At 40.8% G+C, this 23,724-nt stretch overlaps 1 long non-coding RNA gene across 1 annotated transcript in view; it reads right to left on the reverse strand.

Annotated features, from left to right (window-relative positions):
- The window catches only part of LOC108527678 (uncharacterized), a 47,168-nt gene extending 31,088 nt beyond the window's left edge, over positions 1–16,080 (reverse strand). The window contains exon 1 of the long non-coding RNA XR_001884887.1: positions 15,993–16,080. This is a non-coding gene — a long non-coding RNA (uncharacterized LOC108527678). The remainder of the gene's footprint in view (positions 1–15,992) is intronic.
- Positions 16,081–23,724: the final 7,644 nt, after the last annotated feature.

Genomic DNA, 23,724 nt, shown 5'->3' on the forward strand with positions numbered 1-23,724 from the left:
GGAACCACTGTCATAGTGACTAAACAAATGAGTTCTATAGCCTCCTTAGTTCAAAACTCAGCTTCACCATTTTCTAAGTGTACGACTTTGGAAAGGTTAATTCACCAGCTGATAGTAATGATTTCAAACAGTTACTTTGAGGATTTAATACAAGAGCATAGAAAAGTGCCTAGGACAAGAAAGTGCTTAATCAATGTGAGTTTTAAAATGAATCATTTATTAAAAACATGTATAAGTACCAATCCAAACAGACGAAAACTGTTTACATGATTTTCTTATTGATTTCTTAAATGAATTCCATTCATTTGATATATATTTACTAAATAACATGCATTAGTTTTCTATATGCATTAGTAGTGTTCTATGGCAGCCATACAAATGACCAAACACTTCGTGGTTTAAAACAACATAAGATGTGTTATGTTAGTTTTATAGGTCGGAAGTCTAATGCAGTCTCACTTAGCTAAAGTCAAGGTGTTGCCAGCAAGTGTTCCTTTCTGGAGGCTTCAGGTTAGAATCTGTTTCTGTGCCTTTTTCAGCCTCCCACATTCCTTGGCTTGTGATCTCCTTCCCCATGGCTTTCGTCCATCTTCAAAGCCAGCAGCATTGCATCTCTCTGACACTTTTCCATGGCCGTATCTCTTGCTGACTAACCCCAGCTGGAAAAGATTCTCCAATTTTAAAGACCCATGTGATTACACTGGGCTCATCTGGATAAGAAAGGCTAATCTCCCCATCTCAAGGCCAGTAGGGTCAATCACAGCTGTTAAGTTCCTTGTGCCCTGTACACTAACATTCATAGGTTCCAGGGATGCAGGGTGTGGACATCTTCAGGGAGCCACATTCTTTCTATCACAGAACTACTGTGGCCTTGTATCAGATTTTAAAATTTTTTCTCTTGGACGAATAAAACCCTTCCACCCCTTAAAACTTAATGTAAACTCCTCATTTTGCAAAATAACTTCAAGTATTATGGAAATTATAAAATTTGAACAAATTATGTCTATTCCTGGCACCCAGTAATTGATAATGTAGTTAGCAATTAACCAAATCATTCCCAGGTAGAGAAAATAGCAATTCTCTTTTTGTTGTTTTATTGACTGATTTTTTTTTTTTTTTTTTTTTTTTTTTTTTTTTTTTTTTATTTTTTTTTTTTTTTTTTTGAGACAGAGTCTTGCTCTGTCGCCCAGGCTGATATGCAGTGGCGTGATCTCAGGCTCACTACAACCTCTGCCTCCCAGGTTCAAGCGATTCTCTTGCCTCAGCCTCCTGAGTAGCGGAATTACAGCCGCATGCCACCACACCCGGTTAATTTTTGTATTTTTAGTAGAGACGGGGTTTCACCATGTTGGCCAGGCTGGTCTTGAACTCCTGACCTCATGATTCACCTGCCTTGGGCTCCCAAAGTGCTGGGATTAGAGGCATGAGCCACAGTGCCTGGCCCCTGTGTTAAATTTTTTAACTTTTCTATTATTTCCTAGGATTTAGCTACAAACCTTCTTATCCAACTTTCCTTAGAACTTTAGTAGGTTTTTAAAGTTGCCAGATTCCCTTCCCTCTTCAATGGCATATTATTCCTGAAGATTACAAACACCAATCCAAACCCCACCATAAAGCTACTTTAACAAAAATAAGTAATGAGATCCCACCCGGCTTGATCTTGTTTCCTGACACTATTCATACCTCTCTGGATAATCCATCATTTCTCTGCAGTATCAATTGACTCTGAAAAGTCTGGGCAGGTTCCCAGAAACCTGTGAGTTGGCCCACACACTGTGTAAGAGGGTGTGGGTATTACAACCTGGAAAGGCTTGCTGAGCAAATATCCTCCTTCCAGCCAATGCCTCATCTTGAAAATGCATAGTTGGACCTTTCTCCTGGGCGTCAACATCTGCCCACCATGCTCACTCAGACGGGCTCGCTTGACCACACCGTTGAGTTCAGGTTAGCCACACAACTACAAACACAGTTGTGGTTCATTACAGTGGCTCACATTCTCCTTTATCTTCCCTGAGTTTCTATCCTCTTCTGTCTGCAAAGCAATTTATAACAGCCCATCTTTCCCCACTTGTGGAATGGAAGAGGTGTGGAGTCGGGGCCCATGTCTTATTGTGGTGGAGGGATAATGGGAAGATAAGAGTAGATAGGGCAGCAGGGCCAGATGATGGAAGGCTCTGGATTCTGGGCTGAGGGATTTGGGTATGATCCATTAAGTGATAGGACACCAGCATAGGCTCCTGGGTAGAGGAATGACAAGAAGATAGTGGTATTTTCAAAAGGACTATCTGACAGTGCTATGTGTGATGACTTGGAAGCAGGGAGAAAACAGAAGAGAAGCCAGTTAGGAGACTATCACAAGAACCCAAGTCTAAGGTGATAAGAACCTGTAAGGATGTGACAATGTACTTGAAGCAGGAGCAAGGATAAATTCAAGAGACTTCAGGAAGGGAAACCTATAGGACTTAATGACTAATTTTATATGGGTGATAAATTTAAGAGAGACCTCAAAGATGACTCTAAAATGTAAGCCTAAAACAGCAGGAAGATGGTGGTGCCTCTGACACAGTAAGGGGACTGGAAAGGTAATTGGATTTGAAAGTTTGGATCAGATGAACAGTAATTACAGTGCTTGTGTTACTCCCTGATCAAAATTCATCAATAGCTTCTCATTGCAAGCAGTATAAATTCCAAGTGCTTAACATCACCCATAAGATTCTGTCTTAAATAACCCTAACGTCTCTATAATCTTATCTCTCATGATTCTTCTAATAGTAAATATCTTTCAGTACATTGCGTGAGCCAAATTATTATCTGTCTGTATGGTTGGACCCATGTCTGGTCAAATGCAGAGCTCCATACTGTAATCATCCCAAGGAATGTGAGATGTCGTGTATGGATGCTGATTTTAAAAGAAATGGTGGGAAAGCCTCTTTCTTTTTCTCTGGGACAGAAGCTATAAGAATGATGTAGCCTTGTGATTGCTAGTGGCCAACATGCCACCAAATAGAGGAAGTCTCTGAGAATGAGCCCAAGCAAAGGCAAATAGAACCAAGAGATGGACAGAGAGACAGAAGTCTGAGGCCTCATATAAATCGTTGGATCCAGTCAAGCCTTACTGTCTCCACCTTTTAAATGTCCCACTTATATGGACTAAACAGTTCTCTTTTTTTACCTTAGGCTTGGAGTCTGTCATTTTCAGTCCAGAGTCCTGATTCTTCTATTATCTCAAGGCTCCTCATCTGCAGGGAAGGTTTTTCTCTATGATCTTTGCCTGACTGACTCTCACTTATCTTTAGGGCTTAGCTTAAATAATACTTTCTCAAAAAGCCACGTCACGAAAACCAAAGAGGACCAAATTAGGTCCCTCTTTGCTGTTCTCTCAAATTACCCTACTATTTTCCTTTACAGGTTATTCCTGTAATTTGGAGTGATATGCTCATATGCGTTTATTTATTTAAGATCTGTCTTCCTTAATGTTATAATACACATTACCCTCTGTACCCTCCTGAAGTCCCACTAGAATGATAATAATGATGCTTTTTGAAGATATAAATTCAAATTAAAGAAAGCATGACAAAACATTAAAAGTTAGAAAGCAGATGGATGAGTAGCAACTGACCTGGTGCACCTAAGGCAACTGAATCCTGAGCCAGAAGGAGAAAAAAATGAGAAGCAGCTCGATCTACACCATGGAAGTCCCCAGAGACTCAGGAATCCTTGGCACCAATTGCCTCTGACTGTGGAAGGTAGAGCTAAAACCAAGTCAGAGTAAGAATAGCTAGTACACAGAAATAAAAATATAAATCATGACTATGATTGTTATTGTTAATCCCAGGAAAAATTAAATGTTGCACAGGGAAAGATAATAATAATAAAAGCAAAAATTTCTAACACTTACTTAGTGCTTACTAGGAGACTTGCATTGTTCTAATTCTCTATATTAATTTTATATTCATTCAGTTATTAACTATTAATTACCACAACTCATTGTTGCAGATACTATGAGTATCTCATTCTACAGTTGAAGAAACTGAAACAGAGCTAGCTCCTAATATAAGTACTGTCTTTGGGATTTGAATCCAGGTAGTTGGACTCCAGAATCTGTTCTCCTAACTATTACTCCATGTTACCTCTTAAAATAATCATAGTATGTTATCTATCTTTCACCGTAAGTAACATTTTTATAGTCAAACATAAACACTGATTATTCATTTAATTCAAAGTTTAAAATGATTCTTTAAAAAGAATAGGGAGAAGAGAAAATATGTATAGGTATAATGTGGTATATGTGAAAGGAAGTGAAATCTTCTTCATTTACCTTGGAAGCCAATAGCTAAGAACATACAAAAATAGGAAGAAAGAAAGAGGAACGTAAGTATCATTTCTAGAGATTTTTAAATAATGCCCAAAAATACCAGTTAAAAGAATTGAATGTGGTTCCACAAATAGGATATGACAGGATATGAGGTTTCCTTCAGGGAATGAATTTTACCAAGACTTTTAGAAATATTTCCCTGTGTAAAGTGTGTGCTTGGATGATTTTAATGTTTTAATTCACTGCTGAAAGTTTTGGTGAGTATCACTAAGGTGGTACTTAAATGCGTAGATATGGGTTAACTCTCAGAGTGAGTAGAGAGGAGAGGTCCCTAGGACAGAGTTCTTTGGAGCCCTACATGGCCCACAGATTGGAAGCCAAAGGAACAAGAGGAAGCAAAGAAGAAACAGCAAAAAACCAAAGAGAAAAATCAAAGGGCTCAAAGAAGTTCAATGACCTAGAAAGCAGAGATCAGGAGAGAGCATTGGGAAGGAGGGACCCGTCAATGGGAACCAAAAGAAGGGAACGACAACGAGCAACTGAGCCAAGACTGCGCAAAGCTGCAAGTGGAAGACCAGAGCATTTCAGCAGTGGGTGGGGAGCAAAGGCCACGGCGTGGGGAATTATGGAAGGAGCTGTTGGTACGACATCAGATGGAGTGAGGACAAGTCACAGTTGTCCGTGTAGCAATGAATCCTAAAGAGGTCGTTCCTCTGGCATAGAACTCTCCACCTCAACAGCTGCCCAGCTGATGCGATTATTTCCCGAAGTATGCTGCCAAGGGAGAAGCTGCCCCTTTTAAAATAGGGAAGGAATGACAGGAAATCATTGATAAGAACTTGTTGACAGGAGGAAAATGACATGGTTAGTTTCTGGTGGTGGCAGGGTGCCATTATCAGCCATGCCAAAGCAAAGAAATCATTATATCTAGAAAATAATATTTCCATGCCCACCACATAAATTCTAGCCAGATGGTGCCCTGAGGAACGTGAGCTCCTTTGGCTTTGATGACAAGTACAGAGGAGCAAATACCTACTTTTCACTATTGATGAGCCCCGGTTGTTGGTTGCATGAATCAGGAGACAAGCTTTGGGTAGGATCATAGCCAGCCTGGTGTTAGACCTGAAGGTAAGTAAGAGGTCACCGTTTAATTTCAAGAAGAGCACCAAGCACATGCTGAAAAAGAGAGCAGCTACCTGGCAGCATTAAAGTAGAGCCTCTGGAATGCAATTGTGTTCTAGGGGCTGACTGATGAGACAGTGCTCAGTGCTCCAACCAACAAAGTATGTATGTGATGTGGGGAGCAGAAGATCAAAGTACCCCCACCCCAGCAGTCAGTTACCTGTAGGGGGTATCTGCAGATTTTGTCCCTTTGAAATGTTATAGGCACGTGTCAGAGTGCTGACTTCTTGAAGTAGAGGAAGTCAGAAGACTGTACATTGGCTTCCAGTTGTACATTGGTATGTAAGTTTCAATTATTCATTGAAGCTGCTGTTTTCTTCCTTTCACTGAAGTATAGTTTGAGAGAATGGTCGTTCTTTAAATATATTTATTCTACATGTAGATAAGAGACTATCAAAATTTACATAAAATTAGCATAATTCCTGAGAGCTGCACAGCAAGTGAAAGAGAGTATTTGGGATGGGTCATGTTTCCCCTCTTCCTATATTTTCATAGCACTCAGAGACAAAACCAAAATATGCAAGCACACACATGCACACACACACACACAACATTTACGTGAGATTGAAACTAGAATTAAATTCACAAATTTAGTTGTAGTCTCTCCCCACTATGCTCTCACTACCTCAAGAGAGGTAGTAGATAAGTGGAAGGGTGGAGGGGGTGGTCTGAGGAAAGATTTGAACTCCCCAAGATATCCTGGAGGAAAGATCAAGGAGCACTTGCTCGCTCACCTCTCGCACCCTTGTTCTCCTTCCATGCTGCACCAGAAGCAAAGAAAATCAAGGCATATCTATCCATTCTGATGCATCCTGGACTGTAGATGACTTCAAGGGAACAACACCGCAGCAACGCAAAAAGAGATGCCAGTCTATGGGGTGGTTGCTCTGGGGCCTGTCTGCATCAATGTCCCACTCATCTGTACTGACAAATAAAAGCTAAGAGTAGACAAGAAAATATCTATGATTTGGGAAGTGATGTCTGAGTGATACCAACTCTGGGCTTGAGTTCACTCTAGATGAGGCAGAAAGACTCTATGCTTTTAGGATTAAAAGAAGCACAGCACAGGAATGAAGCACTTTGGCAGTGGAGCCAGGGTGCTTGGATTAAATTGCAAGTGTGCACTTACTAGTTGTGTGACTTTAGGCAAGTTATTTAACCTCTCTGTGCCTCTGTTTCCTCAACTTGGAAATGACGTGAATGATCGTATTTACCTCATAGGGTGCTTTCGTCAAAATTAAATGATTTAATTAATTTAACACAAGCCCGATAAATGTTAGCTATTATTATGTATGCTAATGAAGTTTCTGAACTTTATTTTGCTCCTTTGGGGCAGCGTTGTTTACAACATGGTCAGAAGAACAATGAAGCAAAATCATTCAGGATCTCTTAAAAATCCAGGGCAAATACATTTCAGACAAGTATCTATCAGGGATGATTCTTCCATTCGTTATGTTGTGAGAACCAGGATCCCCTTTGGAGTCACAGATAAGGCTTCAGGCAGAGGAACTGGGAAAATCAGAGGAAGTGATCAAAGCAATAGATGTGCAACAATACATTCTTGAAATTTCAAATTTGAAACTTATTTTAAGTAAATTAGAATGCTAACCAACTACTAAAAATGTCATAGAGTATATTTTTAATAAGATATGTTTATGCAAGAAAAAATGCATATTTACATTGTGAAAGTATATAGATACATACATACATACAACACACACATTATCTCATTTTGTAAAAAAGTAAGCTTTTGTATATATGTACAGAGAAAATTCCTTGAAGAATAAACCTCATAATGTTAGCGGTAGTTATCACTAGGCAGTGGGAATTTGTGTAATTTGAGGGACCGGGGTTCTGATTTTCCTGAATGAATACATATTTTATGTGTAATTTTTAAAAAGCACCATAACTTCCTTGTCTTTAAGACAAATAGCCAAAATCGAACTGGAATTCTAATTCAGTGACCTGAAGCCCTGAGAACAGAAGGGTCTGACCTCAGGGTGGGAGGTGATGACACAGCCTGGAGCTCTTTGCAGGGTGCCAGCCCTTGGTCTGAGTGAACATCTCACAGTCAGGCCACCAGGGGAGAGCAGAAACTGAGGCTGTCTTCCCTAACCTAAGCAGCATTCGGTTAGGAAATCACAGACCCAGCTATGAGAACCTGGAAGCACAGACAAGAGGAAATGAAGCTGAAGCAGGCGGTTCTCACAAGAGATCTGGCCAGGGCCAGATCCAGAGGGTGCCCTGTCACTGCCAGAGTCCTGGTCAGATGCTGCTCTCCTCTCCTCAGGGCTTGGAAGGTTCTAGAAAGCAGAGGTTAGATCAGGGCCCCCACAATTCAAGTGGAGACTCAGGGTCCCGTGTTATAGTAAAGATTCCTAAAGCATGTATTAACTACCCTAAGGAGAGCCCAAACCGTGTCCAAACCTGAGATCTTTCAATTTTTCATATTCTATTTGTGAAATCATGATATGCTGTCTCACAACTGTGAAATTTTATTTTCCTACTTTGTGCTTCTAAAGTTGATATAATTGAAGGAGTTGTCTCAGACCCAGTGTTTGGAATGTGTGTTCCATATTCTGTCCCCCAGACTACACTATCATCCTGTGCCATGCAGTTGCTTGGTAAATGTCATTATGAATAAATAATGACATATGGGATGCTACTCTTTTACATAAAATTATATGTATAATGCAGCTGATACCGGGGATGGAAAAACTTTTCACTGGTCCTATATCATAGTCTATAAACCATGAGCATTGAATTAACCCAATAAAAGTGACAATTCTGACCCTGGGCTATACCCATTACTCTAAGGTTACAGCTTGCAAGCCAACTCAAATTGTTCTCAATGTAGTACTTTACTGAAATACTTATCATCTGGAAACCGTATGTAGTTCATATTCTTAATAAATAATAACACATTTTATTTTGGTTTACTGAAAATTAACAGGGCATTTGGGAAACTGCTGTTATTGTGGGAGCCTGTTTCACATTTGCCTTGGCAGTATAATAGCTATCTAAGTGGAAAACAGGAGAGCCAATGGCTGTTGAGTGTGGGGTTTGGTTGTTTTTTTCCTCTGCTGTTGGTACTCAGAGAAAGTCATGCAGCTGGTAACATTAATGACATCCCATATACTCAAAGAGACGAAAGAAGTAAAGCAAAGTTGTAATGGGCATAACCATATGAAATTGTCATTCTGAGTTGATTAGTTTTGCATTTGGACACAGTAAATCTACTTCTTTGCACCTATATTCCAATCTGTAGTCCAAATAGTCTGCAAAGTTTCAAGGCTTTTTCATAATTGCCTTAGACAGCTTTGTGAACATGCTGATCTAGAAGGCAAAAAGCAGAGAGCTTTGAGGGACCATTCCTATGGCAAGAGCCACTCTTGAGTTATGATTGTGTACTTTTCTCTGATAATCCCGATTTCTCACCACCCCATGTTTTAGAAGCATCCCCTATAAAGTTCTCCCACCTCCTAATGCAACAGGAGATCAGCCTCAAATAGACTGGTTTTTATTGGAGAAAAATACAGTAGTACAATTGGAGAGAAAAGGATAATGATGGATTCCAGGGAGGAAGAGAGGGCTGAGACAGAAGACAGACAAATGCAGATTTTTTTAGTAGTTTCCCTTTAGTGCTTTTTCTTCTCTTCCATGCAGGTCCTGCAGTGTAATCAGTGGGAGGTAACCAGGGCTATATTCCAAGCAAGCAATACTTTCACTGGCTCTCAGGCCTGCTTCAGCTCTGCCAACCCTATCGTCCCTTGCCCACCTTGTTTGCCAGCCCCCCTTTCTATGCCGAAACGCTACAGATGGTTTCATTTTCACAGTACGAGAAAAATATTCCAAACAAGTTTCCCTGTGTTTTTGTTGACCTTTGTTTTTCGTTTTAGTTTTAAATATATATTCTCATTCATTTCTTCCTATCAACTCCGTGGGTGTTTCGAGGTTTAAACTGATATACTGCGAAGCCATAGAATTATTCTGATCTAATGATGCATTTCCTATTTCCTGGATTTAGGATAATTTGCTTTTCTTATTTAATCCCTCTTTTTCCACATGGCTGATTCCTAAACATTAATGGTTCTACTCAAGCACACAACTTGGAAACCAAAGTGGCCCCTACTTTATCTCATCTCCCTTGCCTCCCTGCCACCCCACTGTCATGCCTTCAAACTGACCCTCACATTTGTCACCCACAGTGATTGCCCTGGTCCTTATTCTTTTCCTCCCGGGCCATTATTCCCTCCTAACCAATCTGTCTGCCTTTAGTCTACCTGCTCCAATGCACCCAACTATGTCACCAAAGTGATCTTTCTAAAGTTCAAAAGAAAATCATATCCCAAGCCTACCTATGCTCTAGAGTATATTTCCATTTTCGGCAGGGTTAGGTTCACACTTGTAAAGCAGACAAGCAAAAGCAAGGGCTCCAGAGCCAACCTGGCTGAGTTCAAATACCAGCTGGGCCAATTATAAGCAGAGTGACTTGGAGCTGCACCTTAGTTTCCCCAGCTGTAAAATGGGTTACTTATATTGTAGGCTTATTATGAGGATTGAGTTAATACTGGCAAATGGCATAGAACAGTGACATATACATAGTGAGCATTATATGACTTTCCTATATAAATAAATATAACTCCTCCATATATGGTATTTAGTCCCCTCTCTGCCTACTCTTCTACTTTTCTGCCTCAACTTCCATCACTTCTGACCACACTTCTCACTCCCTTCACCACATCCAGCCATCTACCACATATTTTTGTATATTTTGTTCCTTCCACCCCAAATATCCTTATTATTTCTCCACCTTGGAATATTCTACTCAACCGGTTGTTTATCACACATATGTTTACAGTAATGTATATCCCATTATTATATAATTTATTGCCCACACTAAGCTTAAGAACTTTGAGTTTCAAGAACTCCCTTGTGCTCACATCTGCTAACTATATCTAGACTAGTGCGCAAGCATTTATTAAGCATTCAAGAAATGATTGATGTTGGAAAGAAAGAAGGAAGGGAGGGAGGCACAGAAATAAAATAAGAGTTGCTAACAATTTTCTCTGTGCCAGACAAGGTACTAAATAATTTACATGGCTTAATTCAGTTCTAACTACAGCCCTATGAGGTTGATAGTATTGTTATCCCCATTTTACAGATAAGAAAAAAAATGCACAGAGTTGATACTGGTGACTCTTCAAATATCAACCTGACCCTAGCATCTGTGTATATAGACATCTCACAAAGCTGTCTCCCACTGGTCCCAAACATAGCACTCCATCTCCTTCTCCCCAACCAGCAGCCAACACAGACTCCAGGAGAGCCAGGGAGGCAGAGTGGGAAGAGTGCAGGCTATCATGCCTGGGTTTGAATCTCAACTCTAAGTCCCTCTAGCAGATTTCCCTTAGGCAAGTTACTTAACATCTCTGAAACAGCTGTTCCCTTAACTGTAAAATATGCATAATGGTGCTCACCTCCCACTTTCTAGAATTATCATGAGGACACAGGTAAATAAAGGATTAGAGCTATAGTTGCAGGACCATAGAAAATTAGGCAGTTATGATTTAGACTAGCTTGGGAAAGAAAGTTAATTCATTATAATTTCCATTCTTGGTGGTTTTAAAGCACAGCCTTAATACTCTTTTGTAATACACCAGTCTGGTTTGGCTAAGTAAGACATTTCAAAGAATATGTTTTACACATGTTTGAAACAAAGGCATTAAGGAATGTGGCAGGGAGATAGGAATCTCCTGAAAGCTTAAGGAGCAAAGAAAATCTAAATCACCATTAAAGAAAGCACAGAACACTTCCACTCGTATTGCACAAATAAAATAAAAGCTCCTTTGAGAATCAAGGCACCAATGACATAGTGGTCCAGAATTTCAGCTTAGGATTTGAGAAAAGGGGACTTGAACAAGCTGAACAATTCTTTGACATGCATAGGTGTAGAAAACCTAAAGGAAACCTTGAAATCCAGAGGAAGAGTTGGAAGAGGTTCATGTCAATCTTAATTTAATTTAAGAAACCTAATCACATTTGTAACTGAAGAAGACATGAACACAAAAAATATGAAATTTTTTAAACGGAACTTTGTTTGACAGGATTTAAGCTTGTCTATTTTTCTTGTGGTCTTCTGACATTTTTGCAGTACATGATCAGAGACCAGCCCAAGACTTTTGCTCCCCAAATTTAGAAACAATTCTAAGAAGCAACTTAATTTATGGCTGTAAAGACAAAGTACATTTTTCATATGGCATAATTAAAATTAGGTCAATGGGAGAAAAGAAAGAGAGGCAGACAAGTTGTCTAAATATTATACTGAAAAATGACAATCTACCTTGAAACAATTCTTCTACCATTTCTTTATTTAGCCATGTCCTCCATTTTTGCATTTAAAGAATATTCAGTTTCCAAGATACCAGGTTTTCCAGCCATCTCCTAGGTTAGTGTGCCAAATGCTACAGATGGAGCTAAATAGATCTGTGGTGATTTACTATTCTCTATGGTCAAAGGGCAAACGAATCTTCTCTTTTTACTGTAGCCCTCTGGAGCATGCTCTGTACTTATTCTCTGGGCAGAGTTCCCACTGATAACCAGGGAGAGTTCACTGGTAGGATGCATATGCAGAAAACTCCAGGCTACAGATCAGAGAGGAGAATTCAGTCCAGGCCCAGCTGGGCATTCCAAATTGAGGTGAGAGGGGGGAAGCAAAAAGAATATCAACAATTGGGAGAAATGCCCTGATTTTGCAAGTTGAGGGTTTTCAAATCTTCCAGGAATTACATATGTATCTCTGATGTGCTCTGTGGTGGATGAGGCAAGGCAAAGTAGCAACTAAGGGAATAGGGGCCACAAGAAAAATAACTGAAGGAAATCATAGAAATGTCTGATTCTGTTCCAGAAAGTCACTCTAGTGAAGCTCACGGAGCATTAAGAAGAATGGTTTGTGTGCTAAGCTTGAGTTGGCTCAGCTGCATGGGGGAAAGAGGTACTAATTGTATAAACTCTACCAAGTGTCTGGTAGCCTGACATGTTTTCCCCCTTGTCCTTCCCACACTCACCCCTTCCTACAGCCACAGTTTCAAACCCCACGTCCTCTAATCTCCTTTTAGCTCCTTTCTGGAGTGGAGAGTGACATTCATGCTGAGTGTGTGACTACTTGGCAATAACATCCAAGCTTCACCATAATTGATCGTCTTCCAGTCAACACTTTGGGCCCTGGGCAAAGCTTGCCTGAGATGTGGCCCTGAACCCTGTCAGAGCAGTGTCACTGTTAACACCTAGGACAGACACACCCCCAGCAGACTGAATTCTCCAGCAGGCCATTTATCAGTTCCAACCATTTCTATAGCCGACAAGCAAAGAAAGACATTTCTAAGTGACTGATTCGGTTATGCATGTCTTTCAACACTTTCTGTTTTGAATGGTCTGTTTTGGTAGGGTTTGTGGCACTTGATGGCCTTAAAACCACAAACGCCTGAAGTACTTTACTTTGAAATAATTTAGGCATTTTCTTCCTAGCAAGCTGCAGAAAGTGCAATTACAAAACATGCCTAAGGGATAGATCTTTCTAGGCATATGAAAATAACAATTTATCCACAAAAACAATCATCTTTCCCACACACTTCATCCAGCCTTGGGAAACAGTGCTTTAGGCTGTTGTGATCAGGAGGGTCTGAGGGGCCTTATTCTTCCCAACATGCTTACCCACCCCGAGAGTCCCCTCATAATACCTCAATTGGCTTCCTTTCCCCCATTTAGAAGCCTTCCTGAGCTCTTAGGATCAAGTCCACATTTCTGGATGTGGCCTCAGGAATTCGTGTGATGTGGACTAGGCCTGTCTCTCTCCATTGCCAGTAAGTTCTCCACATGGCATTATTCCAGGGTCTTAAACTAACCAAGCCTCTCCTGCCATGGAGACTTCTCACAGGTTGTCACCATGCCTGGGCTGAACTTCCCTCCTCCCAACCCCTACCATCTTTGACCCTACCTTAGAGATCAAATAATCACTTTAAGCAGGCCTTTCCTGACTCCTAAAATAAAGCAGACTCCTCCCTGAATCCTCCACAGGTAACTCTCTTTCTGCTCCAGTAGCTTTCGTCGCATTTTACCTTCTTCCTCCAGAAAGAAACCCCTGAGTACAGCAACTGTGTCTGTTGCATTCAGTGCTGTACTTAGCACTTAGCTCAGTGCATGGCACCAAATAGGTCCTGTATCAGTCTCCTATGGCTACTATAACAAAATACCGTAGTCTGGGTGGCTTCAACAACAAGAACATATTTTCTCACAGTTCTGGAGGCCAGAAGTCCAAGGTCAAGGTGCCATCAGGGTTGGTTTCTGGCGAGACCTCTCTTCCTGCCTTGTGAATAGCCTTCTTCCTGAGTCCTCCTATGACCTTACCTCTGAGTATGCATGCAGGGGGAAGTGAGACAGAGAGCTATCTGCTGTCTCTTTCTCTTCTTAAGAAGCCACCAACCCTATCAGATTAGGACTCCACTCTTTTTATTTATTTATTTATTTATTTTTTGAGACGGAGTCTCACTCTATCACCCAGGCTGGAATGCAGTGGCGTGATCTCAGCTCACTGCAACTCCACCTCCCAGGTTCCAGCCATTCTCCTGCCTCAGCCTCCTGAGCAGCTGGGACTACAGGCACCTGCCACCACGACTGGCTAATTTTTTTGTATTTTTAGTAGAGACAGGGTTTCACCGTGTTAGCCAGGATGGTCTCGATCTTCTGACCTCGTGATCCACCTGCCTTGGCCTCCCAAAGTGCTGGGATTACCAAAGGGCCCCACTCTTATGACCTCTTTAACCTTAATTATCTCCCAAAAGGCTCTACCTCCAAATATAGTCACATTGGGGTTAGAGCTTTAACATATGAATTTGGGCAGGGAGTGGGAAAAGACACAATTCAGTCCATAACAGGCCCGGGATACATATCAGTTGAGTAGATGGCTAAATGAATGAATGGTTTCTCATTCCGAGTTTTTTTCTTACTAAGGAGATTGTTGGCTCATGAAGGCAGAAACCCTGTCTTTCTTCCCCCTACCACCCTCACAGAACCTGTCACATAGTGCATATTTAATGCATATTTGCTGGATTGAGTTTGGGTTCAACCTTCTAGGCAAAGGTGCCCTGTGAGAATACAAGTATGTGCAAGTCCGTGTGTATATTTGTATTTGTGGGTATTTTCATTACAAATAAAATGTAACTTAATGACTTCCTTACAATCATACAAGAAACTAATTCTAAACTTCTAGGCAGAGAGCAAGTAAGCTCCAGCTTAAAGATAAGTTAAAGAACAGAAGCAAATGAGCTGCTTGCAAATTCTGTGCTGCTTAATTCCTTTCCCCCTTATAGTGACAGTGCTTTCTCTGTGAAGTAATTTTCTTTTGATAAAAGGAGATCAGGTTCCCTGACCCCAGAAAGAAATGAATTAGTGATTTCTCTGCCTGAGAGTTGACAAACAGCCCTTACATCTCTCTTTCCTGGTCTCCAGCAGTGAAACAAATAGACTCTGAAAATAATCTTCTTTTTCTTTTCTTTTCTTTTCTTTTCTTTTCTTTTTTTTTTTTTGTTAAGAGGTTGGGGAACAAGAGAATTCCTGTAGAGTCAGACTTCTGGAAAAGTCTTCATTTTGTTTTTCTTCATGAGGACATCAGTGCTCTGTTGTCCACACAAACCTCATATGCAGAACCTCAAATGTCATTTCCCCAGCCAGCAGTGCCAGACTGGCAGCAAAGTGAGTGCCTCATCTCCAGAGACCCACTCGCTGGGCACCTCTCCTCTGCCACCTGTGGTTGTCATCCACACTCAATGCTCTCCAGGCCTCTGAGAGCTCTGCTCAAATGTGCTGCTTCCAACTCTAATCTAGCAGGTAGCTAGGCATCGTGAGAGGATATTTCCCTTTACCTAATCTGAATGTGCTTCTTTCTACCTTTACAGAAGAAGAGAGTAAGTGAAGGGTGAAACCACGTGCTTCTATCAAATCTACTGAATCCAAAGATGTTGTTAGGTTCTACCTTCCCCCTACCTCATCCCCTTCTTCAATGGGTCCTTTTCATAAGATTAGGTTTCATGATGGCATTAAGCAAGACTTCTAATGTGGTTGCTGCCAGCCTCAGAACTTTTAGATTCTTTCTGGTGAGTGCCTGTGTAGACTGACCCTCGCTTAGCTTGTTACCGATTTTTCTCGAGAAAATGTTCATTAAAGAATAGGAATTAGCATACATTTGTAGAATATCTGGCTGAATAAATGAATACTATAAATCGTAATAATAACAATAAGAAATGAATAAAAGGTCACGTAATGTGACCATATTAATACAATAGTTTCTAGGACTGTTTATGAAAAGTGCTGGGATCTACACAAATTTACAAAAGCTTCATTCCACACACCACAAACTCCTGAAATATTACCCTTGACAAAAAACCTGGAGCACAAATCAGAAGCTTATTATGTCACACTTCATATCTCCAGGTCTTACCTCCAATTCCCACTGTAGCTGCGGCAGTTTGTGAGAATTCCTGTGATAAAGTGTCATCTCAAGTGCCTGCTGAGTGCCTGTAGCTTTATGCCATGGAATTTTCCATCTCTAAGAACATTCCAGTGTCACTATATAGAACACTGGTATTGTCCAGGTGTCTACTTGCCACATATCCATGTGCCACCCAAAAGAATAAGGCACTTAACATCCCCATCAGGTGACCTTCAAAGGGGAATGGAAACCAGTGAGGAAATGATTTCCCCTATCAATGCTTAGGTGGATAATTCTAAGAGACATTCTATTTGTTCCTCCAAAGACTCTAGCAGAATCAAACCCTTGGTGCCCATGGACATAACCAACTGATACTATTCCCTCATATTGGCTTCCTCCTTCCCTTTTTCCCTCTCCCCTGCACCTCACTCCTGCTCCTGGTCCAGGTTCTACTACTTATTAGGCAGGCATGTGACTTTGGTCAAGCTACTTAACTTCTGTATTCCTCAGTTGCATGATGGGTAAAATAAGGATAATATCAGCACCTACTCCATGGGATTTAATGAGTTGACACTTGCAAAGCCTTTACAAGTGTCAAGTACAATAATAAGAGCTCAACAAATATTAGCTAAAAGGAGAGGACATCCAAGTGAAAGAAAGGAACTATGAGGAACCACAGCAGGTAGGAACCTGTCAGTTACTTCTTGTGGATATAACCTAGGGTCTTGGTGGAAAACGGGGGACATGTGACTGACAATGCAGCCAGGAGTTCATCAGGAACAGATCACAGAGGCTCTTGTAGGCTCCTGTGCTAAGAAACTCACCTTTCTCCTGAAGACAATACGAAAGTGTTGACAATTTTGAGCAGGAAAATGGTGTGATCAGATTTCTGGTTTCAAAAGATCATTCTCGAGGGTGTAAGGTGATGACTAGGAAGAAGTGAAATATGATGATAAAATAGAGCCAAATTATATCCACGCACTAGGCAATGCAGCAGGGCTGTAAGGTTCAGTCCATTTTCACCAGTTCTGCTCCTCCCAGTTGGTAGATTACCCTAAAAGAAAAAGCTGATTAAGTTTTTGGGTTTTTTCTTTTCACTCCAGTGCCATTTTTAAAAGATGAAATCATGGCCTTGAGATATGTATTAGTATCCCCTTGGTACTGTGACAAATTACTACAAAGTCAGTGGCTTAAAACCACACCTATTTATTACTGTCTTTCAGTTTTGGAAGTCAGAGGTCTGAAATGGGTCTCGCGGGCTAAAATGAAGGTGTTGGCAAGGCTTACTCCTCCTGGAGACTCCACAGGAGATTCCACTCTTTGCCTTTTCCGTCTTCTGTAGGCCACTCCCACTCCATGGCTTGTGGCTCCTTCTTGCACCTACCAAGCCAGTAGCCTGACATCTTCAGACCTCTCTTTGACTCTTATTCTGACACCCACTCTCCTGCTTCCCTCTTTACTTCTAAGGACCCTTGTGAGCACACCTGGATAACACGGGATGATCTCCCCATCTCAAGAATTTTGACTTACTCACATCTGCAATGTCCCTTCAGCCATGTAAGGTAACCGTATTTACAGATTCGAGGAATTAAGATGTATTCATTTGGGGAGGGTGACATTGTTCTGCCTATCACAGGATGTGAACAATAGGTAAATGTTTCTACTGTTTTTTTTCAGGTGCCCCTGACGTCCATATTTGCCGTCAGCTAATTCCACCTAAGCAGGCCCCACTATGCATAAGGCTTGTAAAAGGGAGAGCAGGAGCCCCAGAATCAGTTCAAGGGAGTTTATGAATACAGACAGCTGGTCAGGGTGGGAGATACAGTGTGGAGAGAGACATAAACTCGCTTCATTGCTCCCAAAGCCCTCTCTTCTAAGACTTTTACTGTTTGGGCATTTCCCATAAGATACCTACATTTTCCAGATGGAAAATCTGATGCTGAGGGAACTCAAAGAACTCACCCAAGGTCACAGCAATTCCTTGGCTAAGCAGGACCATCAATGGCCCCATTGGTAACATCCCCAAAGCACATTTGCTCTTATCAGGGCTTAGCTCTTAAGTGTTTAAATTTATCCAGACCCTATAGTGATGCATTTAGAATACAGTCCTATATCAAAAAATATATACAATTATCACTTTCATTTAAAATGAACTTAAAGTAACCACTATAATTATCTCCGTGGTATTTATGAGCCATTTAATAAAAAGTTTGTTAGACTCTCAATGATCCTATCCCTCGCTCTGGGCCCCTGGCTCCCCCAGTCCATCATTTCATGGCTGGCAAAAATCTCAAAACAGATCAGATCATTGGAGCTAAAATATCTGGGGGGTTTAAAAAACACTTTCATATATCCGTATTGTTGCCAGAATATATTAATATACAAAATATGTGAGTTTTCTGAGACCTTAAATGGAGGCAGCTGATCTCCTCACTCTTTTATTTCCTGTAGTTGTTTTTCTTCATCTTGCTCTCATCTCTAGCATGGAACATAAAGTTTTCCCAGCTATTATAAGCTAAGAGAACTACTGAATCTACATTCCCCTTATTGTGACATCCACAAATGCATTTTAATGAACCTGGACACACCCTTGCCCCTGTTGCTGCTTCTTTGCTATCTGAGTAGAAGTTTTGCTGTGGAGCAAAATGTCTCAGTGTGAATCACCCCTGAGGTGAAGCCAGTATTCAGAAGAATGACAGGGCCCATGGCAGATGCCGCTCTGTACATGTTGAGGGAAATCATGTCAATGCTACATCAATTAGGATCTTGTTTCCACCATGTGGAGAACCAGGAGGTAGAGCAAATCAGCTAGCTTTCCAGAGTACGTTGTTCTTCTGAGAAGCTGTTCAAGGTTTTATTTTTTTGCTTTTTAGTTTGTTATAATATTTGTCCAACTGGAAGGTGAGCTATAAGAACTCAGCTGAGTTGGAACAAATAAAATGTCCTTTATGGTCCTCTCCTGGTTCTCTGTGGGGAGCTGGGACAGTGACAAGGTGATCAAATGTACTCAGTGCCAGAGAAAGGACATGCTTAAGAGTGAAAGGAATCTGTTGACAAAAGAGAAAAACACGTCAACTAATTTTCTTCATAAAAGAAGAGATAATATATCTTTTTCCCACATCCCTTAGGAACTATAGAGAAATCGGACAAAAATTGTCATATTGGGAGTGGAAAAAAAGACTACTTGAGTTCGCCAGAGGTCAGGGTCTGAGCATTATTCTTCCAGGAACCCTGAGTGCCTCAACGGTTGCCAATGATCCGTAAATGTTAGTTTAATGGGATTGAATTAAATTGTATTGAATTATAGATATTGAAAAAAGAGGCAGTTCCACGTGGAGATGGCATTATTGAGATATAATCTGCTTGAGGATAATCTTATATGGCTGTTCCATATTGCATTCAAATGTTCAATTCTACCAGTATTGAACTCTTAAGAGATTATGAATTCTGAGAACCACAAACTCCACCCCAAGAAGAAAGCAACCACTTACTCAAAAAAAAAAAAAAAAAAAAAAAAAAAAAAACTAACCAGGGGCACCACCGCCACCACAATATGCCTGATACCTCTCCTGCTTACCCCATGAGGCTTTATCTCCCACCAGCCTTCATGGGACTTTCAACCAAATATTTTTTAAATGCTTAAAGCCTGTGAAAAAGAGAGATAAAGAACAATACAAACACACACACATACACAACAGCACCACCATATCATGCAAAGGTCGAAGAGCCAAAATTAAATTTTGTTTTTCTACCAGGATCCAAGTTTTATGATGTGCCAGTTTCACTGCATGACATTTTTCAGGCAGAACTCATCCTTGGGCAAAATACACTTGGGCCAATAAAATCAAATGGACCAACCACTTTTGATGTCTCCTACTTTTTAAGTCAGAACATCAGGCAATAGCAAATTCATCAGGAAGATGATCTAAGTCTACTGAATGCTTACTGTGTAGAAGTGTTATTCTCTGCACTGTTGAAAAGTTATCAAAGAACTAGAGGAGAAATTATCTTCCACGTAGTATCACAGGGTAGATGGAGCGCTGGAATTGGGGCAAGAACATATCAGTCACCCTCCCTTATCAGATAGATCATCCAAGTCCATTTTATTTAACATTAATTCTACCTCACTAAAATCACACTTAAAATTGTGATAAAGATGAAGTTACATGAGATATAACGTTTGAAAGCACATTGCAAACTGTAAAGTACATATGAATGGCAGTGTTTCAGTATTTTTAAAACCCAAGTAGGGAGACAACCCAAAGGCATCACATTGTGAACATTTGGAGGGCTGGAATTGTGTCATATTCCCTGATGTGTCTCCAGTGTATGACAGTTTCTGGAACTTATAACTATTTGTTTAAAAACTTGATGAATATTTAATTAATAAGTGGTATGACAATAGTTACAAATAAAGTATTACAAGTACAATAGCATAAATAGTACAAATAAGTCACCAGAGCATGATCCCGAAGATAGCTCCTGAAGAGGACAAAAAATGGAAAGGAATAATGTGATGGGAGGAAGGAAGAAAGGGAAGTGCAGATGGAAAAATGGAGCAGAGAGATTTTAGAACAAATACAGCATGTGCTGGAGGTGGAACAGGGACAGACTTGCCTGGAGCAGAACGTCTGACTTAAGAGTAATGAGAGATGAACTTTCCAAAATCATAGAAATAGAAAAGAGGATAATGTAGGGTTAGGAGATGGAGAACCATAAATGCCCAAGTGAAGCATCCTCTGTTGTTAGTTGGACTGGACACATAGAGAAATAAACAGTATATAATAAATATTTCATGAACCTCATAATCTAGCAGATGCAATTGTTCAAATAACTTACTAGTGATGAGGAGCTGGATACAATCCCTAACGAGACAATTGAAACTAACTTAGTGTCATCCAGGTGGCCTTTCATGAAGGAGGTGGCTCCTGAGCAGTGTTTGAGCCATAATGCCACAGACTGAAGTTAGCACAGGGAGTGTGGATAGTGTGGAGTCAGGGAAGTCATGATGAATTTGGTTTTAAAAAGAAATATGGCTCTTGCGTAGGACAATTGTCCAATTTCTCCTTCATTCATCAAGCTTCTACAAATTCAGTCCACTTTAAATTCTTCCTCTGGGCTCCTATATCATATGGTAATACACTCACTTAGATGTTCCTTCCCTCTTTCAGTGCTTGCTTAAACATATTTTAGTCTTATCTCCTGCAAGCAGAAAATAAATGTTTAAGAGCCCTTTCCTTGTACTCTAAAGTCATGTCTGCCAAAAGCCTCTGCGTTTAAGTCAGCAAGAAGAACCCACACATAACTCTCCAGTATACCAGACAGTAGGCCTCTCACTCCCATCTGTTTGCAGCAATGTCCCTGGACCCTCTGGCTATCATTCTGAACCTGCTGCCACTTGGGGCCATCCCCGTCTGGCCCTATCTCTTAGCTCTGACACATCTCCCTGTCCTTTTCTCATCCTTTGGAGATCACACTTACATGTGGACTCTTAGCTCCTGACCTTTGGCTTCTGGCCCAGGACCCTTGTTATAATCCTCTTCCCCTGACTCTGGCTGTCCTGGCTGATTATCCACTCCCACCCACCAGCCTCACATGGCCCATCTTCTAGCCCCGATCTGCCAATGATCTAATATGCTAAAAGCATATTAGCCAGGACTTAACATAGCACCAGGACACAGAGCAGATTCTTAATAAGTATTTTACATAATTTAATGAATTAATTTAAAAAGATGTTTGGCGGTATTTTTTTTCTTCTGGCAGTTGTATAGGTTTCTATACATTGAGGATATAATGCATGTCCACCAGCATTCTTGGGCATTGACAACACCCCATTCTTCAGTGAGACCCACCCTCCAAATTCAAAGAACATTTTGTTTGACCTCTGCAGAGACAGCTTACTTTGAGGGGCCCATGTACCAAGGGCAGATCTATAGACACATGAACTGCATCTTAAGCACAGCACATGGTGAGAACTCTGTGTAACTTCCCCGTAAGTTAGACAAGTACTTATAATGAAAGGTTTGTGAGTTCAGAAAGCCCCGGGGTATTCAAAAAGACAGTTCGGCTTCCTGTCTGGGAAGAAAATGACAGCTCTCCTCACTGGGATTAAGCTTCAGATATTCAAGTGCAAAAAGAGAAAACTTTTGAGTAATGTATTGGACCCACTGCAGGAAATTTGGTGCCTCGTGAGCATTACCCTGTGGAATCAGATGCCTAATGTATTGACAGTGCACAGAGCTGTTGGGCATCATTTCAGGAAAGGACGATGCCTTTCTCGCTCCAGATATCACCACAGAGGCTGTACCTACACTTGCTCATAGAGAGATGACAGCACAGCCAATCCACTCACCTTCCGCAGACAAGTGTTGTTCCTAAAAATTTTCCAGGCTGCTCCCTTTCTTTCCAGTTCTACCTCCACCTGAGTCTCAGCCACCCTTACACCTCCATTGGACAGCTGCAGCCAATTTCAGACTGGTTTCCCTACCCCAGAATTCACTCCCTTCAAATGTGTTCTCCTTGCACCCCAGAAAGTGATCTAAAACTCAGATTTACTTGGTACTCCACTAAAAATCTCTCAGTGGTTCCCTGTTGCCTCTAGAATAAAAACCAGTCTCCTTACCACTGCATGAAGAGTTTTCTCTGAGCTGGCTTCTGCATACTCCAGGGCCTTGTCTCCCCACCCACTCCCTACCCCAATTTCTGCCTTCTCCTTTTCATTCTAATGGTATTGAACTATGTGTAATTCCAACCACACCATGATATTTGGAACCACCAAACTTGTGCTTATGCTATTTCCTCTGCCTGCAACACTTTTCCACTCCTTTTTCACTTGGATAACTCCACTTTTTCCTTCAAGATTTAGCTCAGATCCTGCAGAAAAGACCCACTGACCCTGATCAGCCTTGGCTAGATGTCCTATTTCTCTGTGCCCCCTTCCACCCTGTAGTCCCTAGTATCTGAGCACTCTCCTGTTTCCATGCTTGTTTTCCCCCATTTCACAGGTAATTTCTATGCCATACTCTGCTTTGAATTCCAGGAAGAACACTTAAATCAGAGCGTAGCCTCATGAGTATAGGCAACCCCAAATAAGATCCTCCAAGTTACATGATATCCAAGCTATTTGGCACCATAGTGACCCCTCAATAAACATTTCTTGAATAAATGAATGTAAGTACATTTCCCAAGCATTTGCAGGCAACAAATAAAAAGACACAAAGCCTGAACAGATGTTGGATTTAGGTAAAGTGGAGTTAATAGCTAATACAAACAGGTAAATAAGGACAGTTAGGATTCTAAAATAAAATGAGCCATAAGAAAAACCAGGGCAATACTTTATAAGGAAGGATTTAGTGTTTTTAAATGACAAAGAACTACAAATTAAAACTCTTGAAAATAATAGTATAATCTTTAGGTTTCTGAAGAATAACTTCAGTGTCTTCCACAAACCTCCAGAATATTGATTTATTGTATTATTGACTGCTAAAGGGAGAACCGATACTGGGGAATGATTTAATGATAGTCTCCAAGGAGTCACAGAAGTGTTACCTGTTCATGAAAATGGGAATTTGAAACAGAAGAAACTGTAGATATAAATTATGTAGTATTTTGGTGATTTTAATACTATGCTTCACAAAAGGCTGAGGGAATAAGAAGAGAACAGAGAAACTTTTGATTAAATAACAAAGTTGGATCAGTATTTAAGGGACTGTGTATTTATGAGTGTGGGCACCTAAAAGGG

This window comes from Rhinopithecus bieti, unplaced genomic scaffold (genome assembly GCF_001698545.2).
Source record: "Rhinopithecus bieti isolate Rb0 unplaced genomic scaffold, ASM169854v2 scaffold_4600, whole genome shotgun sequence".
Taxonomy (NCBI): domain Eukaryota; kingdom Metazoa; phylum Chordata; class Mammalia; order Primates; family Cercopithecidae; genus Rhinopithecus; species Rhinopithecus bieti.